This window comes from Triturus cristatus, chromosome 8, assembly GCF_964204655.1.
Source record: "Triturus cristatus chromosome 8, aTriCri1.1, whole genome shotgun sequence".
In the NCBI taxonomy this organism is placed as follows: Eukaryota; Metazoa; Chordata; class Amphibia; order Caudata; family Salamandridae; genus Triturus; species Triturus cristatus.
The window spans coordinates 1,323,431,965-1,323,457,244 of record NC_140591.1 but is presented as its reverse complement, the minus strand read 5'-3'; positions in this window follow the sequence as shown (position 1 = coordinate 1,323,457,244).

Below are 25,280 nucleotides of genomic sequence, written 5' to 3'. Positions count from 1 at the left end.
AGACTTGAAGAGTGCGTATCACCAAATAAAGCTTCACCATAACTCCAAGCCTTTGACAGCCTTCATCACCCCCGAAGGAACCTTTCAGTTTACTTGCATGCCCTTTGGTTTGTCATCAGCTGCGAGTGTATTTCAGTGCATGACAAGCAAGGTTTTCAAAGGTTTGGGTTGCATAGTATACTTTCAAAACGATATCTTGATGCTTGGTAAAACTGTTGAAGAACAAAATTTAGTGTTGAAGCAAGTTATACATAGAATTGCGGATGTAGGGTTGATATTTCGCAAGGAAAAATGCTTTTCTTGGTAGAGGAACTTGAATATTTGGGTTATACTATTTCTGCCCATGCAATTAAACCAAAAAGGAATCTAGTTAAGGCTATTGAATTCGCACCTGCTCCTACAGATAAAGAACAACTCAGATCCTTTGTGGAATTGATTGAATATTATACACATTTTGTAGAGAAGTTAGCAGACAAGACTGAATGTTTGAGACTATCACTCAGGAAAGGTGCACATTGTGTGTGGAACAGAGAGAGTGAAGTTTGTCTTGATTTGATTAAGAAAGAAATGCTGGACCATGTATTTTTGCACCTTTTGACATCAAACTTAAGTCTATAGTGACGGTGGATGCCAGCTCCACTGGTGTGGGTGAGATTCTCTCTCATGGTACTATTGAAAAGACAGTGGCCTTTGCTTCTAGAACCCTCACTGCTTCAGAAATGAATTACTCGTTTATCGAGAGAGAGAGGCGCAAGCAGTGGCCTGGGGTGTGGAGTATTATCGAATGTATGTGTGGGGTACTCAATTTGTTCTGGTCAAAAGTATAGCTGGGAAGGGCTTGGGAAGGCTAATGAGATTAGCAGCAAAACTACAAGAATTTCAATATACTGTGAAACTTGTTCACGGTTGGAACATATTCAGGCAGACTGTCCTGGATGTCTGTGGACTGGAAACTTGTAGATCATCCCACCGTTTCAATTAGTGAGTGTGATAGTGCAATGGCCTTTGTGAATGATGTGATGATGATGGGAAAAGGTGCATTCACATTTGATGGGTGGTCTCGAAAGATAGATGCTGATGATGGTCTTAGAAAGGTTTTGCTTATGGTAAATTTGGGCAGCAGAAGGGAGAGTTGTGTGGAGGTGGCGGTGCGACCATATATCAAAGTTATAGAATACTTGTCATTATGTGGTGACAAGGTATTGATGAAGGGTGGCAGGTTTCTACCACCGTTAGGGCTGCGGAACAAACTCATTGCACTTGCTCATGAGGTTCATTAAGGGCAGATTTTGATGCAGCGTCATCTTAAATCTCAGTTTTGGTGGCAGGTACGGACGATCAGGTGGTGGCATGGGTTGAAAGGTTTCTTATTTGCAAGGAAGGTGAGAAGAGATTGAAAGTGGGCACTAAAAACATCATGGGAAAAATTGCACATCCTGGTAAAGCATGGCATAGTGTTTGTTTAGATTTTATTGGGCCCATGTCTGAATTACAAACAGAGAACAGACTTGAAGTAGTGGCCATCGATGTCTTCTCGAAGTGGTTGTGTGTGAAATTTTTCTAAGAAATTACCACAGAGGCTACAATCTGTATCTTAATCAAAATAATTCTGGATGAAGGTGTCCCGTTTGTGCTAATAATGGACAAATGTACTCAGTTGGTTCCTTGTGAAATGAAGATATTTTTATCAGAGCGTGGCATTACCAACCATCGAACCTCACTCTATAACCCCCGAGCGAATGCAATAGCTGAGGGCCAATAGGCTTAGGAAGGGGGTCATACAAATGGTGAATGCAAGCAGACATGATGTGGGTAAATCTGTGGAGGAGATGATGAGGGTCTAATGAACCACTGCTCAAGGGATTACACAGAAGTCCCCTTTGGAGCTTATGAGGGGGAGAGTTCCAGGTACTAAATGTGTCCCATCTTAGATGAAGGAGTGGATATCAAGAAGAGGAAGCTGTGGTGTCGGAGGTGGGAGAGATGTTCAGAGGTTTGTTGATGTCATTAAAACTGGTAATTGGGTAAAGATCAGAGCAGGAAGGGTAACGTGAGGTTTGTTAAAATTTAGAGATCTGTACAGGGTCAAACAAGTATTTCAGTTTTATGTTCTTTTGGAGACTGATGAGTGATCGAATCACCGAAGGGCAGCATTATATCAGAAGGGAGGAGAGTGTTCCGTGGGGAAGGATGAAGGATGCAGTGGCTAGATGTTTATGCAGGATGTCGATGAGGGAGGAGAAAGAAATGCTAATGATGTGGGAGGAGAAAGAAATGCTAATGATTCTCAGATGGTGAGTGGAGCTGGTTCGTTGAATGAATTTTGGAGCTCAAGGGTGGGCATGAACACAAGAGTTTGCAGACCTCCTGATTATTGGAAGGATTTTGTTCAGTGGCATGTGCCTTTACTTTCATGTTTTAAGTTACATCATTATTGTGACATCACCAATTTCTACAACTTGTTTTCAGAAAGTAATGTTATAGTTGTATTTCTTGGAAAACAAAGAAATTATGTTTTATTGAGTAGAGAAACCTTTTTGTATATTCATTGTTTTTGCTATTCTATTTTCAGGTCGAGCTTAAGCGATAGCGCACATGTACTGCTCGCTCTGTGAAGCATGCTGTAGTAGAGTATGGGAGACAAGCTGCCCTCACTCTCCGCCCCATATTTTTCATTGGCTTCTGTCATTGTCCTTCGTAAGTTCTGTCTTCTGATTGATTATGAGGCTTGTTAGTCCCGCCTTATTAAGGCCATGTCGTCATTTGTACCCTCCAATGGCTATTGGCACCTTTACTGCGAGTGTTACACTGTACGGTACCTTTTATTTAGAGCACTATCTTTCTCCCTCCCCTGCCCGCACTCCCGCTGTCCGTGCCTTCTCGCCCCCTGACCCCCCTCACTCCTGTTTGCGCCTGTGATTTACCTACGTCACCAGTGCAGTGATATAGTCGCCCTTGTAACAAGAAAATATTTCTTACTTCTGTTACTACTATGGAGCGGGTGAGTTCTTTAAAAAACCCTTGTCTTTGCACTTAATCAGGTGTGCACATTTTGTTATGGGAAGTGTAATAAAATGCCTATAACAAGACATTCTTCATGAGAAAGATAATATTCGGAGTTGGCGGAGGGGTGTAGTGAAATATTTGAGCGGGCATCAGGGAGGCATGTGCCAGTCAACATAACCGATTAATTTTCATTTCTCAGAGGGTTTTAATTCTTTAAGCATGTCCATATGGTTTCATAAAGCCCCCAATACAAGACAAATCCCCTTAGTGTTGTAAGACAAGATTGCTGTTACAAATGTTTAGGCTTTTTCAGCTTCTTCTCACCACTGAAGTCATGAGAGACTAGGGAAAACAGTGTTTATACTAAGCTTAAATTGATTGGGCAAGTTTAATGCAAGCTGGTCAAAGGTACCACTGCTTAGCTAGTCTCATCAACCACTCAGGTTTCAGCTGGGCCTTTAGAACGAGGGCCTACAACTTTTGGACTCTAATGTGTTATATTTAATGTCTGATGTCGCGCTCAAGTCACCACCCTCTACCAATTTCTACTTTTGCGTTACTCTCCGGTGCTAAATTCCCCACCCCATACTTTCTGGCAGAGCTGCTCGCCCTGTAAAGGAGCACCAGGTGACCTGCTACTGTATTTCTGCAGGTCCTGATACTAATGGCATTGGCCGGTTGGTTGTGCGGGCCATAAATAGTACAGACTTCCTGTTACACTAGGGCCAAGCACAGAAACATGAAGGGGCTTGGTGTCGCGTTCGGGGACGACCCCTTGGGGTCTTCTCGAAGCAACAGATGGTTCTCACATGCCGCCCCTTCCTGTCCTGCACACCAGGATAACATCTGCCTCCGGTCAGAGGGAAGCTGCCGTGCTTCCTTCTCAGACAATTATATATGACACAAGCAGTGGTCACAACTGGGTGGCAAGAAACCCCATTTGCTTTTTAGGTCTCGCCTGAGCCAGCGCTTTAGCGCTGGTCTCGCGAGAGCTTTTGTAAACGGGGGATTTGAAAGTGCAAACTAGTGCTTTCAGGCCGCCAACTACAGTGCATGTGCGCCGGGCGCGCGCACCATTTGGAAGCCTGCCTGGTCACTTTCGCGGGCGCTTTGATGTTCTCAGTGAGCCGCGCGGCCACTGAGAACATCAAAGCGGCCGCGAAAGTACACACCATTTGCCACCCCCTCCCTTATCCCACTTCCTGCTTGTTTCACGAAGCGCTATTTCTTTCAGTAAACATGTGTAAAGTAACATGTCTTCAGCAGAGTCACAGACTGCGTGGCTCACAGAAACCGGCTTCAAGTCGGTGCGCTTCTGTTTGTTCAGGAAATAGACATTAACGAGAGCAGCGTAAGATTCCCGTGGCCAAACTAGTGAGGATCACCCCCCCAATTTGAAGGTGCGACGACCCCTTCCCGCTCCAAAACTAGAGAGGACGGGGCTCGGAGAGACCCCCCTGTCTGTGAGTCTGGCCGCTCATGGTTTCCTTTCCTTGTGTTGCATCAGACTGCCTGCTGCTGTGTTTGCTGGACGGTCTCACCCTGTCCCTCTCTGAGTTTTCAGAAAACCAGCAGCAGGAAGAGTGAGAGTCCCGAGAATAACCCCACCCCACCCCCTCTTCTGCAGGGTTACCAGCACGCCTCCACCTCTTTCACTCTTCGTCTCCAAAGTCTTCCATTGTGGAAGTAGAAGAACGGTGGTCTCGTGACTCTGAGCCTCTGAGGGAGTTTTGTTTTAGGAGTTCTCACCATGAGAACGTAGGAAAAACAGGCCCAATTGATGCAATTTACAGCCCAGATTTTAATGGATATAGGACAACTCTCACGACTAGTAAATGAACTATTCCAATGCTTTTGTGCAGAGCCTGGTAAGCCTAACTCCCCCCTGGGGTACTGCTATCAGCCTCTCCAAGAGAACTTTAAAACAAGCATTGGCATAGCCAATAGGTCTCGCATTTGGGACCTTATAAGTTTTTAGCTATGCAATAGTTGATGTTATTGCACCAAGGATATTGTGCTGCATAACTAATTACTTATAAGGTCCCAATAGCCAGACCTATTGGCTATGCCAATGCTTGTTATATTTGTGTGTTGAAAAGGAAACATACTTATCAAATGGTTTTATTCTAGTTTTTTTAGTAAAAGAAGTTTAGTTTTATTACAATGTCAGTGCGATATTTACAGTGTAAATACATAATCCAAGTTGCAGCCGTGGATAAGTGTGATTGGCACCAGTCCTACTATCTGGAATGCACTCACGAATTAAACAAGCCATTTCTTGCATTTTCACCCCGTTTGTGGTGTGTTTGCTTCCATTTTGACGGAGGCTTATCCAAATCAGATCAGTTTCTTGATTATTTTGATGCAATTTATTTTTTCAAACCTTCCAATGAAAGTAAGTCTGAATCAATTACTACCCCGTAGTCTGTCTTCCTTGTCACAGTTCCCCAGCGTAAAGTGAGTTCCCAACAAGAAGACGGAGAATTCATTTGCCCCAAGACTTTTTGATTTTAACCCAAACCAATGCCGGGGGTTCCTGCTGGTCCACAACAACATCCTGTAATTTTGCAGAATTTTACAGTGATTTCTGATATTTTACAGACTCCTCCTATGGGGAAGTGGTGGTTGGTGTGAAGGTTGTGCAGAGGTGAGTGGGGGACAGGGCTTTTACTGTTAAGTAGGTGGGTGCTGGGTAAATCTGGCTCCTGCCAGTTCGTGCCCTAATTGTTGTTTGGGATCTTTCTGTATGGGGGTGCGGTTAGTATTTTCACCCTTCGCTCCTGTGGCCTTTCCTCCATCTCACCGATTTTCTGATTTCAGGACCTGCTGTTAAGTTGGTCAGCTTTGTCTGATTTCTTAGCTTTGTATGCATCTGACCTTTCTGCTACATTTCACTTAATATAACAGATTATTAATTCTTAAGTGATGTCGTTGTTTGCAGCTGCTTTCCTCATGCACTGTTAATATGTTTCTCATTCTGCATCAGTCTCTTGTGCTCCACTTGCTGTCTGGAAGGCAATGTGTCTGCTGTTTTCTTCATTTCAGCCTCTCCTCTTGGTCTCTGAGTGTTAAATGCCTTTATGGAACCCATCACTTTTATGTTGGGTCATCAGATTAAGCTCCAACCATTCTGGCCTCTTGTGCCTTGTGTGTTCTTGGGTGGGGCTCGTTCCAGCTCCGGGTTTATTCATGTTTTCCTTTTCATTTCTTACTCCAGTTGGGCATGCTGTTTACTTTTACCTTGTAGTTCAACTCCTTCAAGGGCCCTATGTAATTGGCATGACCGTCTCTGTAGCAGTTCAGCATTTTTTTAGGTCGAGCCTAGCGCAGCGTGCATGCGTTGCTCTGTGAGGCATGCTGCATCTGGTATGCGTGGTGGAAGAAACTCCCCTCTTTTATATTAGCTTCTGTTAGTGCCCTTAGTAAATGCCTGCTTTTGTTTGGTGGATAGGGTAAATTAGTCCTGCTTTTTGGCGTTTTGGACTCTCCCAGGCGGCTGCCCCTGTTACTATGGCATTATGCCGCACTTTATGTTTTGGACAAATTGATATTAGGACAGCCTTCACTTTCTCTTCCATTGCTACCTGTTTGGTTGTGGCTTCCCCTCGTGCTCAGAGCCGTCCCCCACCCTCCAAGCACACACACACAGGTTTCTAACTGCAGAGCCCACTCCAAATCTTCCCTCTCCCCAGCGTGCCCCTACTTCTTTTATTTAATGCAATCCGTTCCCCTACTTTTTCATTTTAGAAATACGTCCCAGGATGGCAGAAATAGCCAAGTTTTAAAGATAAGGCTTGGTTGTTTGGGGACGGGCGGGGAGGGCAGAGAAGGAAAATAACTCTTTCCCTTCTTGCTCAGAGAAGACAAAGACAGTCAGTGTTCACTTCTCCTGCTCTGCCACTGCCCCCGTCTCTCTCGTTCTTCCTCTTAGTCCCTCTCTTTCTGTCTCTGTCGAGCTCAACATCACTTCCTGAAAACCGTGACATTAAAAAACTGCTGTTACCCTCTCCTTTCCTTTATTTGTTCCCCTGTGAAATGGATCCAAAAAAGAAAACACTTTTGCTAGAAATGTTGTCTTCTTCTGACATTTGCCTATTCCAAAGTGCAGCCTGGGGGAAGGAGAGGAAAAAAAGGTTCAAAATACGAAAAATAAATGAAATAAAGCAAGATAGCGTGGTTGCAAAGTGGCTGGATTAGGTTTATACACAACCACGCACATTAGCGCCAATTTATAGAGTTTGCCAGTGATGTGCTACTTTCATGCTCTCTTTTTTAATAAGTCGTTCAATTATACATAATATCATCTTTATAAATAAGGTAACAAAAATGCTTATAACAATCTTTTATTATAACTCTGCAACATGCTGCACACAAGCCACACTACTCTACAACATAGATTAGACACATTAGCAAAGCCAATAGCTCTGGCTAAAGACTTATAGGGTTCCAAAGGTAAGACCTATTGGCCATGCCAATGCTTGTTATTGTACATCTCTTTGTTTATGTACATTACTTATTCTTAGAAAATCCTTGTTTATTTTGTAACTCCATTAATGTTGTTTCTGTTATATGGAAGGAAAGGGGATGTGTTATAATGTTCTTGCGTCTTGTGCAGGCCTCGCGCAAGCTTGAGACATGGACTGTGACATATTTCAGATTCCATGTGCTCACTTGAAAGAAAGAACCTTCTTGATAGATTATTCACACTTACAACTACCAGTGGCTGAGGGGGGTGAACATATTGCCCCTCTCTCAAGATGCAATGCATAAGCTCTTGTGACACAGCTAAAGCTATATCAAGCCAGACCTAAAAGAACTACATTATTTACTGGGGGCTGTATAAAACATTATGAGGCCAACTGACTGAATGGATGCAAGCACAATGATGTCTTGTAGTCAACATTTTTGAGCCAAAGCATTTTAAAAAAAAGAAATTCCGGTCTCGTCCTTCTGTGCTTCCTTGTTCAGAACCAATGCCAGAAGGGAAGGTGAGTACAGGAATACAGTACTAGCCTTTCCATAATACCAATTCCCTCCAGTATAAATTTCCACAATTGTATATATTATATATTTATGTATAGAGTCATAATAAAAATTAATATTTAATATTGCACATATTACTGTGGTATCCTCTCACAACTGTAGTACAGCAACGCTAGATGTATGAATATATTAGGTGAAAGTATTAATAGAGGGTCAGTAAGTGTTTTGCATTTTGTTTTTACCAAACTACGCAATCATTTTACATCATGCATTTAATCTGAACCATGTCAAGCATGTGACAACACAATATCCACAATGTCACTGATTCAAAATCCTTGTGACCTATTTCAAGCTCCCACCGCCAATCACGCGCTGACCTAGTTTACACTGAGGTTCAGACAGCAAACTCCTGACCTAAATTCAGGATTATAATCCCTTTCAAAAGCAGAACAAAAATATCTAAACTGTTGTCGGATGTCCCCACAGTTCAGTGCGGTCAAGACCGTGCATCTCCCCGTGCTGCTTGACTGATCCTGACCTCTGGATGTAAAAAGATATATTCATCCGTGGGTACCTTTCACAAAATGCGTGCCAACCCCGCCGAGTACCCAGTGCACACGAATGAGGACACAGACACTCGCATAAAGCACATTATGGATTCTCTGAGAACCAATAAACATCCGAAAGCGGGAATTATTAGAAAGCACGGAAATCTCGGGTTTAAACTGTACATGAGTCTGTTTATATTCTGCTAGCAAGGGTCGAGGGTTATTTACTGAAAAAGCAGAGAAGGAGGCGGCGTTGTATTAGTAAATCCCGTGATGAGGTAAGCGCTCAGTCAATCAATGTTTTTAAAAGGTTTACACCCTGTGAAAACCATTTCATACCAATTGTTCCATATTCTTTTATTGCAACTTAATACTTGGGTCAGTTCTTGTCATATATCATTTAATTCACTAGCATTTACCTTTCATACTCTAGAGATTACTGTTATTAGTCGAGTAGGAGACACTTTACCTCACCGATAAATGCTTCTGTTGTCCACAAAAAGGCATATCTGGTCTGGATAAGATAATACCGTCCTGTTTTTTCTTTCCTGGGCCCCATCTTGTGAAATAAATGAATGGGAAAGTTGTTGGTGTAGAACTGTGTCCTTTATAGGGAGTTACCCTAATACTAAGAAAAGGGACAGGGTAGCAAGTTAGAAAAACACACAAAAGTGATAGCACATGATCCATCTTGAGGCATGCTCTTTAATACGGAGATTTTTGCCCAAAATATTGATTCTTGATCAGGGACTTTTTTGTGTTTTTCTAACTCTATAGGAACAGGCCAGCGTTGATGTTCATTGATGTGCCAACAGGCTTGAGGTGTGTGAAGCGTGTTGGAGAGGGGTGTTACTGAGAGCAATCCCAAAGCAATATCATGTCACTAGACATGAGTGCTCCACCAGGATGTTCGGATCCAGGAACCCAACATACAGTAATGGATAAAGACTTCCACACTGTAAACTGTTTTCTACTCTCAGGTCTTTATTATCCACAATAACTGGGGTCCTGTGCAGGCGCAGTCTATAACAGGGAGATAAACAACTCACACTGAAGTATACAATAGCAATACCTCACTGCCATCTGATCTTCTGGGTATTGTAAAACATGAAGCAATCATGCGGACTCCCCGGTAGCACACTTATTGCTGGACCTGGTGGACTTCTACCTTTCCAACAGGTTCTTGAACTGTGTACCAATCATCTCTCTTCGGATCTCAGTGGACTTGCACTTCTTCCTTGTGGTCAGCACAGTAAGTAGTCTGACACTGACTGCATGGTGTGAATCAGTGTGAGGGCCTAAATCTTCTTTGTACCCCTCACCTCTGATCTCTCTTTGGGGAACTGAAGCTCAGCATCTGGTTGTAACTTTAGCTCAGTACCTGGTTGTGTGTGAGGTTTGGAGAAACCTTTCATATGAAACGTTTTAATATGTTTCTAGAATTGTGTGTCATTTGTGGATCTGTTTTACTTTCTAAGACCCCTGATCTGGCATTAGTGTTTGTATTAACTATGCTTGTTTCTCTTGCAAAGTAGATTTGCTGACTATCAATGTGTAGTTATAGTAATATTCTTGCTTGGTAGTCATTTATAAATTAGGCGAACGGTCTATCCGTCATTGGGACGGAGTAATTGACTCCATTCCCACGGCAGAACAACAGGTCAACTGCCTATAAATAAATCGGGCCCTTAGTCTTTTAATTCATGTTCCACGACAGGGGCTGGAAGTAGATGGGAGGTGATAGTTTCAGGGCGAGACTGCCCGGTGAGGTTGTGCATGCCAGGAATCAGCAAATAGAACAATTGATGGACAGAATGCAGAACAATGTTATACATTCTCCCCAGTACAGATATCTGGGCCTAAATCCATCGTTTTTTTTGCTCACCATGCCATTCCAGTTTGGACCCAGCCATATGCAAATCAGTCTTGAACCTGCACCCAATGGGAACAGTCCAACCCGAACTGCCAGGCCAGGTCCTCCCAGGCCTGGAAACAAGCATCCTAGGACCGGTTTCGGGCTTTCAGCCCTCACCAGCCAAGATAGCTTGACTCCAGTGGCATGGAGAGTACGGGACCCACGTCTGGGCACACCCGCCCCACTCGAGGTGACAACTGCAAAAAGAACAATTGATGGACAGAATGCAGAACAATGTCATACATTCACCCCAGTACAGAGATCTGGGCCTAAATCCATCGTTTTTTGTGCTCACCGTGCCATTCCAGTTTGGACCCAGCCATATGCAAATCAGTCTTGACCCTATGCCCAATGGGAACAGTCCAGCCCGAACTGCCAGGCCAGGTCCTCTCTGGACTGAAAACAAGCATCCTAGGACCGGTTTCGGGCTTTCAGCCCTCATCAGCCAGTATAGCTTGACTCCAGTGGCATGGAGAGCACGGGACCCACGTCTGGGCACACCCGCCCCACTCGGGGTGACAAATGCAAAAAAAACAATTGATGGACAGAATGCAGAACAATGTCATACATTCACCCCTGTACAGAGATATCGGCCTAAATCCTTCGTTTTTTTTGCTCACCATGCCATGCCGGTCCCAGGATGCTTTTTTCCGGTCCAGGGAGGACCTGGCTTGGCAGTTCAGGCTGGACTGTTCCCACAAGGAACAGGGTCAAGACTGATTTGCATATGGCTGGGTCCAAACTGGGGTGGTGTGGTGAGCAAAAGAATGATGGATTTAACCCAGATCCTTGTGACTGGGGGTGAATGTTTGCATTGTCCAGCATTCTGTCCATCAATTGTTTCTTTTGCAGGAATCAGTAACAGTCATGAGGTTCACCAGTGGCCTGGCTTACCGAAAAGCACCAGGAAAGAACTCTACAGGTAGGCAGAACCTCCTACCTAGCTTGAAAAACAAGTTTGACCAGTGGCGCAAAAACAAACACAGGCTTGGAAACTCTGGAAATTGGGGAAGTGGTGACTGAGAACGCCCTATTGTGGCTGTGGCTAAAAAGCCTTAGGCTTGTAGGATCAGGAACATGTTTCACTTTTGGGATACAAGAAGCAGTGCCAGTTAAAAGAACAGCAAATATGAATGTTGATGCTTCTTAACAGAGATTAAGAGGATTTCTTTAGGCTAGGTAGGGGGCAATATCTTCAGTATGCCAAGATTTCGGCGGTCGCACGAGAGGTGTGGCCGATGTTCCTGGAGGAGCCACCGACAACTGCTATGCTGCAGGCTCTTGTGACCTTATCGGGGGGCCATAGACTGGTATCACACATCTATAAGGCACTGAGAGATGATCTGAGTATTTGCCCGCTTCCTGTTCAGGCTAAGTGGGACGTGGTGCTAGGGGAGCCCTTGACAAACCTGGAATGGCAAAAGGTGCACGAAGGGATTAAAAGCATAAGCTCAAATACCAGATTTAAACGTACACAATTTAACATTTTGCACCAAACCTACCAGACACCCAGTGTTCTACATAAAATATACCCGGATCGCCTTGCTGAATGTCCCAGGTGCGGGCATGGTGACGCCCAATTCCTACATATGCTATGGGATTGCCCAGGGCTGGGGCTCTTCTGGGGGGAAATATTGGAGACTTTACGTAGAGTAACAGGGTGGACACTACCTTAATCTATCAAAGAGATCTTGTGGGACTGCTCCCTAAACCCAAAGGGAAAAAGCTCACACGTAAATTCTCCCAGCTACGACGAATTGTGGCAAAAAGGAGGATCGCGATTAGCTGGATGAGTCGAGACCTCCCACAGTGACCCAGTGGGCTAGGGATCTGTGGGAATGGGCGACAGCAGAGTTGATTCGGATGAGGTGCGTCCGAAATAATGAAAAAATAGAAGAAGATGCGATGGCTTGGTATGCCATGATCACAGATATCCACAGGGGGGAGGATCTTTCCTCACAAGCAGTAGAGACACAAGATGCTGCTGAGAATAATCCCGAGGGGGCAGCAAGCCCACAGGCATCACATACCCTGGGCGTAGTGTAAGATATCTTTACGCATATTTAACATTTGGCCTGCAATGCCCCTATAAGATAGTGTTATCCCTGATGTGATTCGGGGGGTGGGGGGAGGGGATAGTTAAAGTTATTATGTTATGTGTTCTTCCTTCTGGATAAAACTGACTGGGATGCGCCTTACTACAATATTATAGGTATTGACACAATTGTTGTGGAAATGCACTGTTCTTTATTATTTTTTCTTTCTCTAGGATGGAATTGTATCCGGGAGAAGATATTTTCTTATGTATATTTGTACACAAAATGTACTGCTTGATCAGTGTATTGCAATACGCTTCTACGGCTAAATCAATAAAAAAATATATTTTTTTTAAAAGAGGATTCCTCTACTTTCATCCTAGTTCACATCGACTTTTCTTGTTTTTTACCATTTTAAGCTCTGCTGGCAGGTAGGTCCCACTTAGATAGAATTCTGATTGTTTCGCTCCATCGCCTCAGTGTTCTTGCAGTTCTATATTACTCACCATGTGGAGTTTCATCATGTATGTGGTCTACCTTCTCTGTGTTGTAAGACTGAACACTCTCTTCTGCAGCATCCGCCCCTTCAATTGTCTGGCTCTATCGTGGTAACTGGGGGGCTAATTACAACATTTCCTCTACCAAAGGCTGGTAATCACAATTCTGGGTTTGCATCTTGTGGTGTATGCTATAACTTACAGAGGCACTTCTAATTTGTTGTGTGTATCCCATGTAGAGATCCAAAGGTCTAGTGAGTCTTTGGGAATATACTTAAAAGTGCTGAGTCACATTAACATCAGGACATCACCTACCTCTGTTATGTTATGTTATGTTATGTTATGTTATGTTATGCCAACTAATAGAGCGCCCTAATACCCGTAGGTGTCCTGGCGCTGTAGCAGAAAGTCTGGAGGGGCCATGAACAAACCATAACCAGAGGCGAGGAGGAAGTCTAAACTGGGAAAAGCCAGGTCTTTAGACCTCTTCTGAAGGAGAGGAGATCGAAGGAGGACCTAAGAAATGCAGGGAGTTCGTTCCAGGCCTGGGCCGCCTTGCGTACAAAGCTCCTTCCACCCCAGTTTGATTTATTGGCCCTGGTTACTAATGCCAGTTTGGCATCGCTGGAGCGGAGAGTTCTCCCGGGAATGTACCACTGGATACGATTTCTCAGGTCCAGAGGGCCGGTTCCATGAAGAGATTTGTGAACTATACAGAGAGATTTGAAAAGAACCCGCTGTTTCATGGGGAGCCAGTGCAAATCACGTAGTCCTTTACTAACGGACACAAATTTGGGGGTGTTTGTTAGCAGCCTGGCTGCCGCATTCTGTGCCATCTGGAGTCTGTTAAGATGTTTGTTGTGAACCGTGAGAAAGAGGCTATTGCAGTAGTCCAGATGGGACAGAACTAGGGCAGAAACAGTAGACCTGAAGCTGTCGGTGGTCAGGTAGGGCTTTATTTTTCTCAGCATCCTAATAGTCAAGAAGCACGTGGATGTGACTTTATTAACCTGTTTTTCAAAAGAGAGTTTATTGTCTACGATCACCCCCAAGTCTTTAACCTTCAAGGCGGGAGGGGGGGGAGGGCCCAAGTCACTTGGACACCAGTCTGGGGACCAGAGACAGGGCCTGTTCCCGAACAGGATGACCTCTGTTTTGCCCGCATTAAGCTTTAAACAGTTGGCCGCCATCCAGCTGGTGATAGCAGACATACAGTCTTGACAGGTAGAAGCTTTAATTACTTCTGTCCCCTTATTAAGGGAGATCACGATCTGGGTGTCATCGGCATAGGAGGTTGGCCTAAGGCCGTAGGATCGTATAAGGGGTCCCAGAGGTTTAACATAGACATTAAAGAGCGTCGGGCTCAACGAAGACCCCTGAGGCACTCCACAGGGAAGGACAAATGATTTGGAAGAGAAGGTGCCCATATCCACGTTTTGGGTTCTGTTGGACAAGAAGGACTTAAGGAGGGTAAGGGCGGTGCCCTGAATGCCGACCTCTGAAAGTCGCTCTGTTAAGACAGCATGGTGAACCGTGTCGAAAGCCGCCGACAGGTCCAGTAAGATCAAGATAGCTGAACCTCCCTGGTCGACGGCTTCCCTTATCTCTTCGGTTGCTTTCAACAGAGCTGTTTCGGTGCTGTGCCCGGCCCGAAACCCATACTGGGAGTGGTCCAGCAGAGTGTTGGTGTCAAGGAAAAGACTAAGCTGCGAGTTCATCGCCTTCTCCAATACCTTAGCTGGTAGGGGAAGACGGGAAATGGGTCTGTAGCTGTTAGGGTCTTTTGGATCAAGGTTGGGTTTTTTTAGGAGGCGTAAAATAGAAGCGGTTTTCCATGACAAGGGGTATTGCCCAGTGGCCAAGATCTGATTAAGAAGAGGAGTGAGAGTATTGGCGATGGTATCAGGAGCCATTTTGATAATAGAGGCAGGGCAAGGGTCATTCGGAGAACCGGAATTACAACCCAGCAGCAGGTTAACCACCACCTGATTAGACAATGGCAACAAATTATCGAAGGTGGGGAGGTTGTTAGATGGTGACACGTTGGTGCTAACATCCATGGGGGGTCCTGCGGGCATGTTAAAAGAAGAGAAGATGGCATCAACTTTAGACAGAAAAAATTGTGCAAGATCATTGCAGAGCTCAAGGCTGCTGGCCAGGTTAGGTTTAGGGGGGGCAAGCAGGGCAGTGACCGTTTTAAAAAGTTGTTTAGCAGAGGATTTAGCTTCAATAATTTTTTTTAGAAAAGAAGGCCTTTTTCTCGGTGAGCAAAGAGTTTTTGTAATCTAGGAGGCGGGATCTATACCTGTCTTTATTAATGGAGTTGTAGCCGTTCCTCCATAAACGCTCCAAGTGTTTACATTCTGATTTGAGCTTTTGAAGGCTCTGCGTGAACCAAGGGGCCGAATGGGGTTCTACGTTTGGGGATGCACCATTTGACCGGTGCGAGGAGACAACAAGCTGATTTAATCCAGTTAGTATAGGCTGTAGAAGCGTGTATTTGTATCATGAGCGACTGTAGCGCGACTAGAGCGCTAACTCAAAGATGGCCGCCGCTCACCAGGTCCGAGGCGGTAAAGACCGGCGAACCAGGCTTCAGCAGCGCCCACAAGGTAGGATATTTAAGCACAGTACAGTGTAGCAGAAAAATGCTTGAACTTAAAAGAGGCAAGTGCCGCGATGTGCAAAATAGCAAGTAAACGTTCAAACAGCCAGAAAAGGATACCGTGAACTTACAGCCATCCACTCGCACCAGCGGTCAATTCACACACGCACCTGGAGGGTATTGAACACAACCCTCCAGGCAATCACTGCTGCGCGGTCGCTTCAGGGCGTGTATTTGTATCATGAGCGACTGTAGCGCGACTAGAGCGCTAACTCAAAGATGGCCGCCGCTCACCAGGTCCGAGGCGGTAAAGACCGGCGAACCAGGCTTCAGCAGCGCCCACAAGGTAGGATATTTAAGCACAGTACAGTGTAGCAGAAAAATGCTTGAATTTAAAAGATTAAAAGAGGCAAGTGCTGCGATGTGCAAAATAGCAAGTAAACGTTCAAACAGCCAGAAAAGGATACCGTGAACTTACAGCCATCCACTCGCACCAGCGGTCAATTCACACACGCACCTGGAGGGTATTGAACACAACCCTCCAGGCAATCACTGCTGCGCGGTCGCTTGTATTTGTATCATGAGCGACTGTAGCGCGACTAGAGCGCTAACTCAAAGATGGCCGCCGCTCACCAGGTCCGAGGCGATAAAGACCGGCGAAAGACATGTCTCCCTTTTACCATCCATTCCCTGAGGTAGGGTCATCCTTAGACTTGGCACTTTGCAGACTGGCAGTTGTGGGCAGTGAGGCAGAACACCTTTGCTCCTGAGAAACCACAACCACTCCCGAATCCTGAAAGCGCACAGCAACAAACAAATATTTTTAAGGGTATTCACCAGCTCCTCTCCAACTTATCTCCTTTCAAGAAAAAGTCAGAAATGTCCTCTTGACAAGGACAGAAATAAAACAGTAAGCAGGATGCGACAGAATTGCCTTCCAATAAAAAACTGAGCTGTAGGGAAAGGAGTTTTCCCCTTGCAGAAAAAATTCAAACGTTTTGGAGATTTTCCCAAGTGCCAATGTACAATTGTTCTTTTGCTAAAAATATATATATTTTTATTGGTGCTTTTTAAATATAAGAAGAGCAACCACAATAGTAAAAGGAGTTTACTATTAGTAAAGACTGTGATTGTAACTTATATGATGACTAGCTCCTGATTCTTATAAACGACAGCAAAGATCTGTTGCACATGTTCTTAGGGGTGGAGAAAAAGAAAAGAAGAACCTCAATCGAGTGATAAAAGGGAACGAGGGTTAGCCCTGTGCGTGTGACAATAAACCATATTATTCAAATTGAATCTCTCATCAGCATTAGTTTAGCAAATCTGCCTGTAATCTTCACCTTATTAAGGTTTGTCCTTTGAGATAGCTTTAACTGTCTTGCTAGACTACTGTTTTTAAAACCAAAATCACATATAACATAGAAACCTATAGGGGCATTTCGGCACCAGTCTTCACCTGCTGGTTTGCTAATTTGTCTCTCACATTTCACTTTTACCCAAAACAGCATAAAGTATAGGGCAATGGTTCATCACATGAATGTATGACGATACAACGCAAACATTTACAACGCATGCCTTTACAAAAAAGTTTTTACATTGCAACATCCATTACAATGCATGTTTTTACATCGCATGCCATCACAACGTATTTTTAAAAATTATATTTACAACGCATTCCACTACATCGCATTATACCATTACAATGCATACCATTACATTGCATTTAAGGTTGGATAGTGTAGGGGTAACAATTACTATTCCCACGCCAGTGAGTGTAACAGTAGGGTAAGTGTTAAAGTAAAAATTACTATTCCCACTCCAGTGAGTGCAACAGTAGGGTAAGTGTTGGATAGTGCAGGGGTAAAAATTACTATTCTCACTCCAGTGAGTGCAACAGTAGGGTAAGTGTTGGATAGTGTAGGGGTAAAAACTATGCGTTGCAATGGTATGTGTTGTAATGGTATGCGTTGTAGTGACATGCGTTGTAATGACATGCATTGTAGTGACATGCGATGTAATGGCTGCGTTGTAATGGCATGCGATGTAAAGGATGTTGCGAGGCAATGACTGCATTATAAAGGTAGTGCGATGTAATGAATGTGTTGTAAAGGTTGTTTCCCTCATCCCATGTCAGCCATTGACTGCACTCAGTGTAAGGTATGGAATATTGTCTGTTAACTATAACAGTCTGCATCACTCCAGATCAACAAGCAAAGTAGTTTATCCTGAGCCATGTCTTGCTTTCTGCCCTCTGTGGAATAGTAGAGCAGTTGAATACCTCAACGAACAGAACAGAGTTCTACTCTCATCACCACAGAAACTCAGTCTCATGCACACCGCTGTGAACTTGCCTCATGAAGTACCATGCTGCCTCATGCAGAAATAGTAATGGTCCATGTACTTCATATACCAGGTGTGCATTTCGAAGTGAGACATGGCAGGGATCCAAAGGGGAGTCTCTTAATACACTGGGTAACTATAACTCACACCCGCCATGCAGTTTTCTTATCAATAATTTATTTCCAAATGTTGCTGTGAAATTATCAATGATTTCATAGAAGATGTCATGAGTGATTTAATATGTGGGGTAATTAGCAGTGCATGGTGAGGCCGCTATTTATAGTTACCTTAGGGCACAATTTCTAGTTTCTTGAGATAACTATAACTGGTGAATTTCTGTTATTGTTAGAGTTTAAAACGTTACGTTATTACTGAATATTACACCAAAATATAACGTTCTTTTAACCTTTGTTCTTTTCAGTGAATTTCTAGTGTTTTGTAAAGTAATGTTTTATTACCGTATGTAAAGTCAGGCCCTGCAGCAAACCCACTGTATATAATAAACTACAATGGTTCTGTAGTATATTATATACATACCCAGGTTCTGAGGGACACAGGGTCGCCCCATTGTTACCATGCCAACCCACAGTAGACATAACAACCCCACGACGTGCACAGCATGGAGTTGGTAACAGGTCCTGGCTGCAGGCCAACCCACCCGGAGGCAGCCAAAACCCCAGCAGGAAACTAACCCCATGCTGCACACAACCGTGTCTTGTGCAAAGCATGGGGTTGTCCACAGGGCCTGGTTTGCAGCTAGTCAGGGAGCCACCCAGGGGCAGCCATCCCCACACTGCACTGAGACTTTGCGCATGCATGAGGTACAGTTGGCTGCAGGGCCTTGCTTCTAGCCATGCTCTGTGAAGCCACAGGGCTGGTCCTGAGACCAGGCCCTGTGCCCCCTGCCCCCCAAGCAGGCTGCCAACCTCATTTGAGATGTCATCAGCGAAGTCATAAATTATGTCACAGAACTTGTCATGTGTAATGTAATATGTGAAGTCATAAGCAGTTTACGGCGGAGGCACAAGTTTAATATATTGGGTGAATTTCTGTGTCTTTTCATTCAAAACGTTAATGTTGTCACTGACCTATTCACCTAAATATAAAGTTAATTTAAATATTGTTTTTTCAGTGAATTTCTCAAGGTATTTTTAAAACAAAAATAGATCTTTTTATCACACCTAACTATAACGTTACTTTATCCTTTGTTTTTTTTCGGTGAAGACAGATAGACAGATAGATAGATAGACTAAATATAGATATCTGGGGGAAAACATGGCGGCCTGCTAACTAGCGGGCTGTGGGTGCTCCCAGTAGCGTGCAGTGTGCTCATGAATCGGCGGGCGTAAGGAGCAATGTAATGCCGTGGAAAAAGGAGCAGTTGTGAAGGACTGATAAGTGACCTCATAGATTCCCATAGTGAATCGAAAAGGCAGGTTTTTACCTGGCTGTAGGCTTCAGGCGGATCGGTGTTGTATGGTGGCAGGGGCGCCCGATGACGAACGCAGCCCTGTGAGGCTGGAGGAGGAGTCAACAGTTTCAGCAGAGTTTCCGTGGGGGAGAGCAGCCTCGGGAATTTGGCAAGGGGGAGAGCAGCCTCGGGATTTGGCAGGGGGGGCCGAGCCGCTGCAAGGATTCCTCTACTGGGGAGGTGGGCGAGGAGGAGGAAGGCAGGTGAACCCCGGTGAGAAAAAGGTTGCGATTAATCTGGGAAAATATGTTTCACCAGTAAAACAGGTTTCACCGGTGGAAAGCTTGAAGGGACGGGCCCCTTTTGTGCCAAGTGCTAAGCCAGTTTCTGCTGAGGAGGAGGAGGGGGCTAGAAGAGAAATTTCTAGGTATGCATTGAGAAGTACGCTGAAAGGGGGAGTAAAGGTGCTTACTGAAATTGACAGTTCACCTTATCAAGCTAAAGAGTCCCAGAACAATAAAAGGGAAGTGAAGTGCACAATAAATTGGCTAGAGCGGGCTCTTTAGAACGTGAAATTAAGGTAATACCATCTCTCAGGTCCTATTTTAAAGTGATCCCTAAGACTCTGGTGTTGAGGGAGAATTCTGGGATAAAGGCACCCCATCAAAGTAAAACAACACAGCAGCAGGGTAACCTGTTAAAGTCAGTGGAGTGTGCAGAAAGGGTGCTAGACATAGATCTGACAGATTGGTTGACACATTTAAGCCCAAACCGTTTCTTGATACTATCTGAAGAGAAGAGTGAAGATTCAGGATCTGTCCTAAATGGGGTCCCAGATGGGGTCAGTGTATGCACGATGGGAGCTGGTTCAGATTCAGAAGCCATATTAATGTTATCAGATGGGGGAGGAGTGGAAATGCCAAAAAACCCACACAATGAGATGCTGGCAGGGTTGGCAGGGATGAAACAGGGGGGACAGATAGGGTCTGGTGATTCCCCTATAATCTTGATGCTTACAAACCTCAATCTTGAGATGCAGAAAAGATTTGAAATTTCAGAATCAAATCAGCAGGACATAAGGGCTGTATGTGAGGGGCAAGAGAGGAAAATAGACGATTTAAATAGTCGGACTATGGCTTTAGAAGTCGAAGTAAGAGACCTCAGGGATGAGACGATGGTCAATAGAACTGAGATTGAAGAGTCCAAGGTCAGGGAAAGGGTGCAGGAGGAAAGAGTAGAAAGATTAGAAAACTACCAAAGAAGAAATAATTTAAAAATCCTGAAACTCCCAGAAGGTAAAGACGGAGGAGATGTTAAAAGTTTTGTGGTGCATTTGTTGAAGATCGAGTTACAACTTGAGAAGTCGGAGGAGGAGATCGCTAGAGACATTCAGAGAATTCACAGGGACCCCTTTAGGTTGAATTCAAATAGGACTAGACTAAGGAGAATTTTGATGAATTTTCTCACATATACCTTGAAGGAAAAGATTTTAGCTAAAACTCTGAAAAAGAAAGTTTTGGTGGTGGATGGAGTACAGATTGAGGTCAGATTGGATTTGTCAACTGCTACTTCCAATAGGCAATGGGAGTTAGGTAAAAGTAGTGAGCCACTAAGGAAGTCGGGTGCCTCAGTGCAACTGAAATTCCCAGCGTTATTGAAAGTAATGTTGAATAACAAGATGTACTTCTTTCGTTTTGTAGATGAGGTAGATACATTTCTAGAACAACAACAGTCTGGGAGCTTATGAAGGATGAACGATGTTCTTTCTTAGATTGTGAATAATGGAATTTGAGTCACTATTGAGTCAGTATTGATGTTACTATTGATTTTAGGAGATTTATTAGTTTTGCATTAGAATGTTTTATGCATAGCACTGCACGCGAAGGGGTCGCTCATAGGGCTTAGCCATGGGCAGTTGGTTAGGGTTTTGCAGGGAAGGGGGGTGGGGTTCGGGGTCTTTCGGGGAGGGGGTGGGTTTGGAGGGGGAAAATACAGAACATTGCCTCATTTGTTTTGTTGCTACTGTTGTGGTTGGTGTGGGTTTCTTTTTTAAAGATGAGTGGGGTTAGAATAAATGAGCTGAAAGTTCTCTCATGGAATGTAAATGGTCTTCGTGTGAAGAGGAGGAGAGAGCTGATAATGGAATATTTGAAAAATTCCCTGGCGCAAATTATTATGTTACAGGAGACACATTTGACGGAGGAAGAGAGTATGAAGATTTTTCCGGCACAGAGATGGGTTACTTATGCAGATTGTACACAGCAAACAGCAGTTACTAAAGGAGCTGCACTATTGATGAAGCCAGGTTTGAATATTACAATTGAAGGCAAGGTTTCAAGTGCTACAGGGAGGTAAGTTAAGGATATTGGGACAGGTTTTTGTTTTCGTAGGCTACTATGGTCCAAACCAGGATGATGTAGGGCCATTAGATGAATTAGCCAAGGAGCTTTTGAGCTCTTCTGGCCAGATTGTACTGGCAGGGGATTTTAGTACTGTTTTGGATCATAAATTAGATAGGTCTGAGAACAGTAGAGCCGCAGTGAATCCTAATATGTCGAATAGAGTCAGATTGCTCATGAAACAGTGGGGTTTATATGATGTATGGAGGTATAAGTTTGGTTTGCAGTTAGTTTATACATTCTACAATAAAAAGTATAAACACAAGTCACGTATAGATTATATATTGTTAGATCAAAGAATGAAGGACACAGTTTTGGAGATAGAACATATTGGGGTGCATATATCTGATCATTCAGCTATTTTTCTTCGGCTTGCAGTAGGAGAAGAGACCTTGGGTAATGTTAGGAGGTTGGACCGTACGATTCTACTAGAAGAGGAGGTTGTGGAGGCCTCAAAAGAACAGACAAGGGAATTTTTTTAAAGAAACCAGGGTTCAGCTAAGATTGGTATGGTTTGGGATGCCTATAAGGTGTTTTTGAGAGGCAGGCTAGAAGCCTTGGCAGTGAAGAAAAGGTGAGTATACTACAGCAGAATGTCGGACTTGGAAGTAAATATTCGGGATTTGGAGGCAGGTTTAGTTAAAGCTGGAAGCAGAGAGGCTAGTGAAAAAGAGATGGAGCAACTATTAAATTTAAAAGCAAACCTATCGGGAGTTTTGAGAGACAAGGAAAGGTGGGAAACTAGCCAGCTGGCACATTTTGAATATGGCGAGGGCTGTAGTAAACTACTAGCCTGGAAAGTTAAAAGCTAACAGGTTCGAAGTTTGATTAAGGAAATAATAAGTGAGGATTCGGACATGTTGCTTAGTGATAGTAAGGGAATTGCTGCAGCATTCCACAGTCATTTTGAGAGGGTTTACAAGGAAGACTTGGTGGTTAGAGAACAGGATGTGTGGAGCTGGCTGGAAAATATGGATCCTCTTACGGGCGATTTAAAAGATATCATAAATAAAGAGATATCGAATGAAGAGGTGGAAGAGGCTATTAGAGGAGGCAAAAAGGGTAAGGCCCGGGGCCGGATGGCCTTGCAGTTGAGGTGTATAGATCCTGGGTTGGGGTTCTGGCACCTATAATGAGGCAGTTGTTTAATGCCTCATTGCCCCCATCATGGAACGAGGCAAATATTTCTTTGATCCCTAAGCCAGGGAAGTCATTAAAAAAGGTAGATTCGTGTAGGCCAATTTCCTTACTGAATGCGGATTATAAGCTTTTTGCTAGAATTATAGCAGGAAGGCTGAATAGTGTCATGGCATATCTGGTTCACGAGGATCAGAAAGGTTTTATTAGGGGTAGAACATTGAAAGAACTGGCACACTCTCTTATTGGTTCTATAGACATGGCCACGTCTTTTGATCTCCCCATGGCTGTTATAACATTAGATGCAGCCAAGGAGTTTGATCGTGTTAAATGGGTATACTTACAGACGGTGTTGAGATATCTGAATTTAGGTTCGAATGTCTGTAAAACGTTAACAGCTATATATGGTCTATAACCATATAACGCTGGTCTATAACAGGGACTCCCCAAGTCGCTCTTATCACTCTTCATTTCCCCTCCCATCCTTACCCCCCGTAATTTCCCCACTTTCCAACCATGCCACCTCCCTCTCTCCTCCTGATCCTGCACTCTCTAGACATGGCCCCAACTCATGGAACATCCTATACCCCTCCAACCTTTCAAAAAACGGCAAGAAAAACCTCAAGCATAAACTACTCACTAGTCTCCCAGAAACCTTAATAGCCGATACCTATCTTAGTCTCACCTCTCCCATTAAATCGAATTACATTTTCTTTACCAAACGCCCCTCTAAATGGAAAAGCACCTTCCTCCGCCACCTTCAAATCTCTAAATCTACTAACATTCCTTATGGTTTTAAACTGTCTACCTCCCCATCCCCAACCTTTCCAGGTGAAATTGACATTTCCATCTTCAAAACTGGCAACATCATCATACAAGCCTCAGACCACAACCTCACCCTCTTTGAGAAACACTTTAGTACCTTGACGTACCAACTCTCTCTACCCTCTCCTAACCCCACCCAGACCCAACTACCCGACGACCACATTCGGTCCCCTCCCCAACTAGATCTCCCTCTCCCACCCCTACACATCAACCCAGTACAGACTGTCATACCTACTCTCCCTCTCACCCACGACCAACCGTCACCTACCCTTCTCCCCACCCTTAACCTCTCTCCTCTCAACCGTCACCTATAACTTATACCTCCTGCCCTACCTCTCCCGCTGCTAATCTCTCCCTCCCTGAATGGCTCCCCCCCTCTTTCGAAGTAACCATTCCCATCACCCCCAATCCCCACTCTCCACCTTCCTCTGCCCTGAATGACCCTACTTCCAACCGTTCTCTATACACGCTAAACATCCTGCAAAACAGCTGGAAGGTCCTTCCAATGGCACCTCTGGCTCCCCCTCCACACGCTAGATGTCCTCCCAAGACAAGAACGAAGCATACTGCATCCCCCCACTCCCTTTCAACTGAACCCTCACCTACTCTTCTAACTCAGATGCTTACCAACATCGAGCAATATCTCTCCATTGTGACCTCTGAACTCTCAAGGCTCAGAAAGGACTACAACTCCCTCAAATCCCTGCTCCTCCCTAACTACAAGGAGGCACCCTGTACCGGCACCAAAGGCATGCACCTACCCAATAAGTGGAGAACTACACCCTCGCGTAACCGAGCTTGCAGGCCTATGCGCACTGTTAACGACTTATCCTCTTATGACCTCAGGGACCTCTGTGACTCCTTCCTCCCTTATCTGTCGGTTCCCGACAAACTTGAAAAAACGGGCTGCGCCCGGCAGCCGAGAAGCTCTAATGCTCATCTTCTCTTCCCCCCCTATCAAATAGGTGCTCCACACAATCCCGTTTCTTCTCGGGAAACGCCCTGAACATCTGGAATGCCCTCCCCAGAGACCTGCGCTGCAACCCCTTGTACCACAGCTTTAAAAAAGACCTCAAATCCCACCTTCTTTGCAAATACTGGGGTCCGTAATCGCTGCATTCTACCCTTTATTCATCCCCTGGTATTCATTCCCCCCTGACAGTCTTTTTCTGTCCGACTCCTCTCCCCTCTCTCTCCCTCCTTGACTTTTTTCTCCACTCTAATGCTACCCTCCACCCATTTAACACTTACCTCTAGTTCCTCCCCAATTCTCCCCCAAACTCGTTGCTCCCTTCTCCTCTCTTTTGCTCCTTTCCACCCTATTTCACTTGATTCTTCTTCTCTTCCTCACTTAACGGACCCGATCTCTCCCTCTCCCCCTTTCCTAATTTGAGCGGTGCTGCATGTTTCGTTCAATATACATCTGATCAGCCCTATCCCATTTAACTGCATAAACGAAAGCCTTGCTCCGGGTAAACTACCCTCCTTTAGCTCCCTTGCATTTTGTATTGTTTCTGTGTTAATTGTCTGCAGTGACATTTTCGTTCTACTCATGGCCATATCTGTTAGTTTATT